The sequence below is a fragment of the Otolemur garnettii genome, unplaced genomic scaffold (assembly GCF_000181295.1).
Source record: "Otolemur garnettii isolate 467f Iridium unplaced genomic scaffold, OtoGar3 scaffold00214, whole genome shotgun sequence".
NCBI lineage: Eukaryota > Metazoa > Chordata > Mammalia > Primates > Galagidae > Otolemur > Otolemur garnettii.
In genome coordinates, this window is record NW_003852609.1 from 1,396,785 (window position 1) to 1,407,352 (window position 10,568).

At 40.0% G+C, this 10,568-nt stretch overlaps 1 protein-coding gene across 1 annotated transcript in view; it reads right to left on the reverse strand.

Annotated features, from left to right (window-relative positions):
- Positions 1-593: 593 nt before the first annotated feature.
- Positions 594-10,568, reverse strand: part of RELL1 (RELT like 1) — a 55,712-nt gene continuing 45,737 nt past the window's right edge. The window contains exon 7 of the mRNA XM_003801626.3: positions 594-2,491. The gene's annotated coding sequence lies outside the window, so the exon portion shown is untranslated. The remainder of the gene's footprint in view (positions 2,492-10,568) is intronic.

Here is a 10,568-nt window from a genome sequence, read left to right on the forward strand (position 1 = left end):
ATACTTTTTAAAGACATAATACTATTTCATTTTAAAAGACTACATAGTGTAAACATAACTTTTATCTACATTAGGAAACCAAAAAATGCATGTGACTGGCTTTACTGTGATACTTGCTTTATTGCACTAGTCTGGAACTGAACCCACAGTGTCTCCAAAGCAGGCTTGTGTTGGAGGTGAAGGCTAGCCCAGGATGGAAAACCCAATGAGGAAACTCAGCCAAACAATCACTCAGTAGTACTTTAGGATGTGAGAATCCCAGCACATGAGGGCAGCACCTGTGGCTCAGTGAGTAGGGCACCGGCCCCATATACTGAAGGTGGCATGTTCAAACCCGGCCCCAGCCAAACTGCAATAATAGACAGGCATTGTGTCTATAGTTCCAGCTCCTCGGAAGGCTGAGGCAAGAGAATCACTTGAGTCCAAGAGCTGGAGGTTGCTGTGAGCTGTGACGCCACACCACTCTACCAAGGGCAACAAAGTGAGACTCTGTCTCAAAAAAAAGAAAAAAAAATACCCCAGAAAATGGCACCATAAAATTACGCTCAATAAGTTAAAGGCACCAACGATTAGTTCATTCAAAATAACACACTGTTTAACGTTTTTATTTTTAACTCTGCTTTGGTAGTACAAAAGTCATAAAAGTACAAACCAGACAGTTAAAAATACATTTGACAGTCAAAATGGTGAAAAATTTCCTTTACAAATTTTTACATCAAGGTGTAGCCAACTCATTTATGACACAGAAAACCATCCATCATTAGTGTTTTACAGAAGTTTTATTGTGGATTCCAATCCTTATAAAGGAGGAGGAAAAACACGAGATATGTAAACATCGGCTGCTCTGGGAACACTTACGGATTCTCATCAGATAGGAAAATATAAACCAGTAAAAAGCTTATGCATTGAAAATAGTGAATGCTTAACTTTTGGCATTTTTGGAAGCCAGCCAGACAAAAACTCCTCAAGTATTAAAAAAAATATTTAAAACGTACTCTTGGTATAAATACAATTTTAAATATTTTTGAGTATTCTCTTGTCTGTTGTATTGCTATAAAAAAAGTGCTTGGATTTGAATAAAATTAAAAAATATTTAAAGCTGAAGAATATCTTACATTTTATCCCCTCACCATTTTGAGGGCATAATATTTCAAAAGCAAAAAAGTATGCTTGTTTGTTTTTAATTAAAATTAATGGCCTAGACTGCACATATATTATTTATACTAATATACACCCCTAAAATTCCTGTATGGCTATTTTCTGGACCTCAGTGAAATTGGTTTCCACACTGACGTCTCCTACTCCATGGTGTACGTGAATGTATACACATGCACCCTTATTAGTCGTCAGCAAAAATCTGCATGACATTGAATTTATTAGTCATTTACAAGGTTATAAATTTGTAGTTTGGTGCCAGAAACAGAATCAAATAAGCATATTTATAGTAAATACTTTGAAGTATATTTTGATAGAGGCGGGCCTCGGTGATTTCCCTGTAACAGGACTTTGCCAGCTGTTACCCCAGACCTACCATCAGTAATGTACTGCTATCTTTGCCTCTGGGTTTTTTCAGGTGTTTTGTAAAATGTAAAGTTAAAAAAAAGATGAGTTTGCCAGGCCTAAAGGGAAAGTAGTCACTACGAGCATTATAAGTCGGGGAACAGGAAGTATACCAAGGAAAACATGCCAGAGGTAGGTGTGGGCCCTTATTACCCGCAGAAGCAGGGTTCTTTTATTTTGGCCTTGGGTTATCAAAACAATAATTTTTTTTTTTAGTGACTTGAAGCCATTTTCAATCAGTGGACTAAATAAGAATTGCTTAGCTCAAGTTGAAAAAAATAAATTCTCAATATTTTGTATGTGACCAAGGAATAGCACAGTGGCAGCCAGAGTTAATGTTGAATTCTTGGTCTGTAATTCAAAGTCTAGCTTCTGGTCCCAGCAGACTCCAAGATCTCATAGGGAATCAATTTCTCAGGGCTGGAGGAGATTATTTCCACAAAGCTTTGGCCACTGAAGATACATCTGTTATCTTTTGTAACAGCTAAACTGTATTTATGATGCTCTTATTACAACCACTATCAAATGGGACGTAAGAACTGGAATACAGAAACACACACAACCCCACCACACACACCATGAGCATAAGCTCAGACTGTACATGACATTCGTAATGGAAAAACTGTACACCAAGGCCAGGGCAGGGGTTGGAGGAGTGGTAGCTGAGGGAGGTTGGGAAGATACAAAAAAATCAGCTCTTTCCTTCCCTGGAAATGGAATAAATTTTTCATCAGACATTTTAAACCAAAACTTGTTTCAAAGCAAACAGAATTCTATACCTAGCATAATAATATTATTTCCCTTTGAGGTTTTATCCACATGCCTGCTGATTCCATGATAAAAACCATATAAAACATGTAAAAATATTCCCTAGGCAATTTCATGTCTTGAAGGTTTTCAGTCTTTTAGAACTCTTCAAATAAAGTCTCTCCTGCAAGAAAAAACAAAAAAGTAGAGCTTTAACAAAAGGTAAACATCATATTGAATTTAACCTGCCTAAATATTTTAAAACACAGAGGAATTCTAATCCATTCTCATATTGCCCCACCCATCCCAGCCCATAATATAATTTCTTCCACAATTCAGTCTAAAGAAGTTTAACTAAAATTAAAACTAAGCAAATTCCAAAAGGATCTGATTATCAAGGTTTGGCAAAGCAAAAAAAAAAATAATAGAATTTGAGGTGTTTAAATGTTGTACATATGTTAAGCAAATATCTTTGCATTAAATGCTTAACTCCTTTGCCACAGGCTGTGGAGTAACTAGCAAGAGTCAGGCATTATGGCGGGCGCCTGTAGTTCCAGCTACTTGGGAGGCTGAGGCAAAAGAATCGCCTAAGCCCAGGAGTTGGAGGTTGCTGGAGCGAGCGACTCCACTGCACTCTACCGAGGGTGAAAAAGTGAGACTCTGTCTTGACAAATAAATAAATAAATAAATAAAGAGTGGGATAACTTAGAAGAGGATGAAAATTCTAGAGCTGCCTGGGTATGTTGAAACATACCTACTATGTAGGTGAGCCTACACAAAGTTAAGGAACAAAATATTCTCCTATCTGTCAAAATTGTGTTTGCCTGTAAGTGCTAACCAAAACCAGAGATGAAAGTAGCTTGCAAAAATATGAAGAAATAGCACAAAGTTGGCAAAGATATCTTTTAGAACATACTGTTTACTTATCTTACAGCTTATTCTTTGAGATATGTACTCTAATATCTATCTATTTATTTATTGCAGAGATGGGGTCTTGCTATTTGCCCAGGTTGGTCTTGAACTTCTGGCCTCAAGCAATCCTCCCACCATGGTATCCCAAAGTGCTGAGATTACAGGTTTGAGCCACTGAGCTTCGCCTTCACTCGGACATTATCCGTATTGCCTTTCTCTGTCATTCTGTCATCCATAATATTCATAGTGGTTATGAGAGGTGGGGGAGAGAGACTGATTTCCCAAATGAGATGGTGGATGGCGTAAAGGATCCTTATTCCCTAAGCTAAAAAGGAAATGAAACATTGTCCACCTGAAACAACATAGATCAAGTTTTTAGTTATAATGAAATATTCCCTGTACTGCATTGTCACAGCTAAATTATGGATTTTTTACTGTAAACCTGACCAAGTCAAGCCTGGAACTACTTTCAGATAGAAGTCAATTCAAATGAAACATTCTAGCAGAGAAAAAAGGTAAAAAGGCCAGAGGTGGAGAAATATTATATAAAAGTGGTGCAAAAGGGGGAAAAAGTAAAAAATAACAGAGCACTTTCTGAACAAAACTTTAAAGTAGGCCATTACCTAGCACTCTACTATTTTTATGTCTCTTTTTATACAGCCCCTTTATGCAGACACTTTTGCATCAAGGAAAGTAACAAAGTCAAGGGAAAGGAACAGCAAGCCTAGAATGGAACATTTCCCCATATAACAGTTTTCCTTTCACCTAGGAGGACTTGCCATTCTGAGTTTTGCACATATGTGACCAAATGTTTTAAGAGTAGGCAGTCAAGACCACAGGAGAGGCTTAGGGTGAGGGGCCTGCAGCCAAAGGCCTGAATTCAAATTCTGACCAGCTCCAGCTGTTGAACCGTGGCTGTCTCTGTAGCGTTCTCTTACAAGGTTACTGGGATTGTACATTTGAAGGTGCGTGCACAATGCTTACTAAGCACCAAGTAGTCAGTAATCCCCAAAGTCAGCTATTCTGGTAATTACTACACCATCATCCAATTCTCTGCTCTAAACAATCGCATTAGCGTTCTTCAACATCTGCCTTCTGCAGCTGATTTAAAACTGCACTGTCTGAAATATCTTTGAGAGGAAGTGAAATACACACACACACACACACACACACACACACACAAATTGCTGCTTGAAGGCCTCACTGCTAAAAGCAGAAACTAAGCCGAAAGGAAAAGCTATTCTAAAACTCTTGCAGTGCTGGTCTCTCCTTACACATACACACTCACGAGGAAGCAGCCTATTACTGGTAGAGCAGCTATGAATTTCTGGGTAAGTATCAGTCTTATCAGAAAGACAACCCAGGGGAAAAGAAGCTATCACAAACCCTAGGCCTTGTAAATGATCAACTGTGGCCTCATTTCTGGCAGTGAAATGAGGTACATCAAAAGTACAGACTGTGGGCCGGCGCCTGTGGCTCAAGTGGCTAAGGCGCCAGCCACATACACCCAAGGTGGCGGGTTCGAATCCAGCCCGGGCCCGCCAAAACAACAATGATGGCTGCAACCAAAAAATAGCCGGGCGTTATGGCAGGTGCCTGTGATCCCAGCTACTTGGGAGGTGGAGGCAGGACACTCGCTTGAGCCCAGGAGTTGGAGGTTGCTGTGAGCTGTGATGCCACGGCACTCTACCCAGGGGGATAGCTTGAGGCTCTGTCTAAAAAAAAAAAAAAGTACAGACTGTGTTACGGTGCATTTTCACACTGTTCAATTTCTTCTCATTTCATTTCACATTTGTAAATATATCCATGTTGAAAAATACACACTATCAAATATATTTCTTAACTATGGAGCACCAACAGAAACGTAAAAAGGTGCCTTTCCTACTGTCTCAGAGCAATAGAAAGCACAAGTGGGTAGGCATCACGCTGTGGAAGGCTGGCAGGAACACGTGGACGGCACAGGAAGGAAACACTCGCCACTCATTATTCTCCGTTGCCATCACTAGGGGACCACACCACATTTAATAAGCCTGATCTCTCTCTCTTTGGGGGAAATTTGCTGATACAATTATACCCACATGAGTACTCAAGCTGGAAAGAATTAAACAAAACTTCCTTACATTGAAAACACAATTCAGGCCAGACTCAGTGGCTCATGCCTGTAATCCTACACTCTGGGAGGCCGAGGCAGGTAGATTGAGCTCATGAATTCCAGACCAGCCTGACCTACAGGGAGACCTCATCTCTAAAAACAGCCAGGGTTGGGGGCGGGGCGGGGGGAGAGGGGGGCACCTCTAGTCCAGCTACCTGGGAGGCTGAGGTAAGAGAATAGCTTAAGCCAGCGGTTCTCAACCTGTGGGTCACAACCCCTTTGTAACAATAAAAATATATCCTGTATATCAGATATTTACATTACGATTCATAACAGTAGCAAAATTACAGTTATGAAGTAGCAACATAAATAATTTTATAGTTGGGGATCACCACAACATGAGGAACTGTATTAAAGGGTTACAGCATTAGGAGGCATTAGGAAGGTTGAGAACCACCTTAAGCCTTAAGCCCAGGAGTTTGAGGTTGCTGTGAGCTGTGACACCACAACACTGAACCCAGGGCCATAAGCTTAGACTCTGTCTCAAAATAATAATAATAATAATAAAAATAATTCACCCTATGCATAGTTCATATTTCAATTCTTTAAAGAATGATTCCATTTCAAACACATGTAACACTCAGTACACTGATGACAGTAAAGGCAATGAACCATCAGGAAGCCCAAATCCTGCAGTCCACTATCAGCTGGATCTGAAACAACACACACACACACACACACACACATGCGCGCGCGCACACGAGGCCAGGGAACCAGGAGGCACAGGGGAGAAAAGGCTGCTGTGAAAACTGGCTTCCGGCATGGAGAACTGTCAAAGAACTAAATGCAGACCTTCCATTTGGTCCTGCAATCTCTTACTAGGGATCTACCCAAAAGAAAAAAAAAGTCATTTTACCACAAGGACCTTTTCACTAGAATGTTTTTAGCAGCTCAATTCACAATTGCCAAGAGGTGGAGAATCAACCTAAGTGCCCATGAACCCATGAATGGATTAACAAACTTTGGTATATGATGTATACCATGGAATACTATTCAGGCCCCTAAGATTAGACTCTACATTTTTTGTGTTTACCTATATGGAGTTGAAACACATTCTTCTTAGTAAGTATCACAAGAATGGAAAAAACATATATCCAATGTACTCAATACTAGTATGAAAGCAATATATAAACAACCACAAGCCCACAGACAAGAAAAACACCAGTATAGTCTGGGGGGAGGGGAGCGAGGGAGGGACGGCGATTGACAGGATCTGATCTAATGTACATAATGTGAGGGTGTTCAGCACACCCCCTGGTGAAAGGCTCAACTCTAACCTGAACTTTATCTTAGAAATGAAAACAATGTAACCTAAACATCTGTACCTTCATAGCAATCTAAAAAAAAAAAAAAAACCCTAAAAACAAAAAAGTAGCTTCTGTTCTGAAAGCCCTGTGACACCATGGCCTTCACTGTTGCCTAAGAGGCTGTTGTGTTCCCACAGCCTTGCAAAGTGCCTCGCACACAGAGGGACTCAGGACCTGTGTTGTAAAGATGTCATTGTGGCTTGGCGCCCATAGCACAGTGGTTACGGCCCCAGGCACATGTACGGAGGTTGGTGGGTTTGAGCCCCGCCCAGGCCAGCTAACCAACAATGACAACTGAAACAAAAAAAATAGCTGGGCATTGTGGTAGGTGCCTGTAGTCCCAGCTACTTGGGAGGCTGAGGCAAAAGAATCACTTTAGCCCAAGAGTTTGAGGTTGCTGTGAGCTGTGGTGCTACAGCACTCTACTGAGGGCAACATAGTGAGACTCTGTCTCAAAAAAGAAAAAAAGATGTAATTGTACCTGCATTGAACTGAACTGGCAACACACCTCCTTTAAGGCCTGAAAGTCTACGACCTTAGTGTACCTGGAAGAGAATGAATGGCTTACTGATCTGGACTTGATCCAGGCAGAGCTTTAGCCATCAGATGATCATCAGATGATCCCACAGAGGCCAAAGAGGCCACGTCAGGGTTGAAATAAACGATCACTGTTGCAAGTTACTGGGCCACATGACGGAAGGTTGGTCTGTCCTCTTGCCAGGGAAAGCAAAGCTCTCTCTCACACTTCTTCCCATCTAAGCCTGCTCACTGTCTAGCCCTGAGATTTAGGGAAAATCAGCCCCTCTGAGCCTGGTTTTTGATTTGTAAAATCGAAATATTACCCACAACTCCTGAAATTGCTTTTAAATTCCTGTCCCTCATTTGGAGTTTCTCTTTATCCAGCCAGTTCTACTTACCTACTGTTCACACAGCAGGTCCTGGGCAGATATTAACCTCCCTTCACCTCTATCCTTAATATGGATTCAATAGGATCAGTTTTCCACATAGAAGCCAGGCAGGCATCAAACAAAGTGCTGCTTTTACCCCAGAGAAATGTATTCAGCAACTGAAGACCAAGCCAGGTGGCCTAATCCACGCTGCTTCAGGTGCAGTGTCTCTTTATAAATTTGTATTTCATTGCCCCTATGAGAACAGTGAATCAAATTAAAGGACTCTGCTCAAATCTAAGAGCCTTAGCACTTTACATTTCCCACCATCACTTGCTTCCTAGAGTCTTTTAAAAAAGAAAAGCAATTCAGAAGATGGCAAATAAATCAATAGCAATTCAGGGGAGGCTCCCGAGGAGCCCCCACTGTACTCCCTGAGTCCAGAAAAAGGAGATGAGCGGCCTTTCCTCATTGTCAGAGGAGGAAGTGAAGGCCGCTGAAGATCAGGAAAGCCAGCTCGTGACTGGCCACTGATGCTCAGGAGGGGCGTGTCTGCTATGAAAGAGTCTTGGCAAAAAAGAGATTTTTATCCCTAAGCAGGGCACCTGCACAGCAGTCATGGTTAAGTGAAGAAAACCTCTTAGTTCACACTACATCTTTATCCCAACTTCTGATCTTTAAAATAAAAAGAGCTTAAGTCCGCAGAATGTTTCAATTGCCCTTCTTACTAATTTTGATTCCTCCCATAAGAGGGGAATGCTCATTTCTAAGGCCTCCTTAACAAAATAAGAAAATGACCCAAATTCCTGAGGGACTTGCCAGCTACTCTCTACTTTTGAAAGGTCCTGAGAGTCCAAAGTTGTAACATTCTTAAGAAGTAAGCAGGAATTCACAGTGCCCAAAGCTGATGCTTGAGAAACAGCCTAATGTATAAGCACCAAGAATAGCATGAAAATTGTTTGCAGTGAACAGCTAGTAGATATTAACTCAGTGCCAAGGCTTAGTTGAAGAACTACACACATACACCATGTCACGTAAGTCCAGCAACAACCCCATTTTAAAGATTAAAAAACAAGGCATAAAAGCATTAAGCAACTTGCCTGAAATCATTGGTAGTTAAGAGACACAGTTAAAATTAAATGTAAAGAGTTTAAAATCAAGCTTGGCCAGATGTAGTGACTCACACCTGTAATACTATTACTTTGAGAGGCCAAAATGGTACATTGCTTGAGGGCAGGAGTTCAAGACTACTCTGAGCAAGAGCAAGACCTTCACTCTATAAAAAATAGAAAAATTAGCTGGGCATAGTGGTATGGGCTTACAGTCCCAGCTACTCCAGAGGCTGAGGCAGAAGCATCACTTGAGCCCAGACGTTTAAGGTGCAGTGAGCTATGAGATAATACCACTGCACTCCAGCCTGGGCAACAGATTGAGACCCAGCCTCAAAAAGTAAATAACTAAGTAAATAAATAAAACCAAGCTTTTATACTCAAAAATTAATTTTTAAGGCTCAGCACTTGTAGCACAGTGGTAACGGCACCATCCACATACACCAAAGCTGGCAGGTTCGAGCCCAGCCGGGGCCTGCTAAACAATGACAACTGCAACAGAAAATAGCTGGGCATTGTAGTAGGTGCCTATAGTTCTAGCTATTTGGGAGGCTGAGGCAAGAGAATCACTTAAGCCCAAGAGTCTGAGGTTGCTGTGAGCTATGGCACCTCAGGGTGACAAAGTGAGACTGTCTCAAAAAAAAAATTAATTTTTAAAATAAAAATAAAAAATAAACAAAAATAAACTACTAGTTACAATAGCAAAGCAATTTAAAACAAAAAGGAATGTCTAGTATTATGAATATTTGTTTTGATAAAAAATATTAACCTTGAAACTACTAGAAAAAAAGCACAGGAAAAAGCTCTATGATATTGGTCTAGCTGGGCAACGATTTTTTTTGGATGTGACCCCAAAAGCACAGGCAACAGAGGTGAAAATATACAAATGAGATTATATCAAACTAAAAAGTTTCTGCATAGCAAAGGAAACAATCCAAAGAGTGAAGAGACAACCTATAGAATGGGAGAAAATAGGTGCAAACCATGTATTTTATAAGGTGTTAGTATCTAAAACACAAGAAGCTCAGACAACTCAACAGCAAGAAAACAAATAGCCCAATTTAAAAATAAGCCAAAAGGGGGAAGGAAAGGTTGGGGGCATATGGGTCAAAGGCCACAAAATTTTAGTTGGACTAGATGAATATGTTCAAGAGATCTACTGTACAACATGGTGACTATTAACTGTTATAAAAACTGTTATAACTGTTATTACAGTTAATAACAATGTGTTATATTCTTGAAAATTGCTAAGAGCATAGATTTTAAATGTTCTTCACCACAAAAAATAAGTATGTGAGATAATTAGCTCAATTTAGCCATTCCACAATGTATACATATTTCAAAACAGCATGATGTATGCAATAAATACATACAATTTTTATTTATGAATTTAATTAAAAGTAAAAATATTTTAAATATGGCTATGTAAACTTACCCAGTATTTTCAATGAGATCTTATCATAAATGGAAAAAAGAAGCACATCCTTCAGAAACATGCAATATACAATGCTCAGGACTGTACCATTTTTAAAAAACCACTGAGCAGTGACAATGAAGACAAGGCAGTGGCATTTGGAGGCTGAAAGCAATTCGATTTATTTAACTTTGAAGAACAAAAGCTTATTCTTCTAAGAAGAAATCAAAACACATTTTCTGTAGAAAAAAGAAACCATTTTAACTGCATTGTCAAAATAAATCAGGCAGAGGGCAAGTTAGATCTAGATAAAAAAAAACAAAAAAAACAAAAAAACCTCAGGCCACTAAAGCAGGGTGAAAAGAATATGGGGCAGATTTGGGGTTTTAAAGGGAGAAAGAGTGAGAGGCAGAGAACCTGTCCCAATCTTGATAATGTTCTGTTTAGAATACCAAGTCTAGTTTCTCATAAACACTGGGG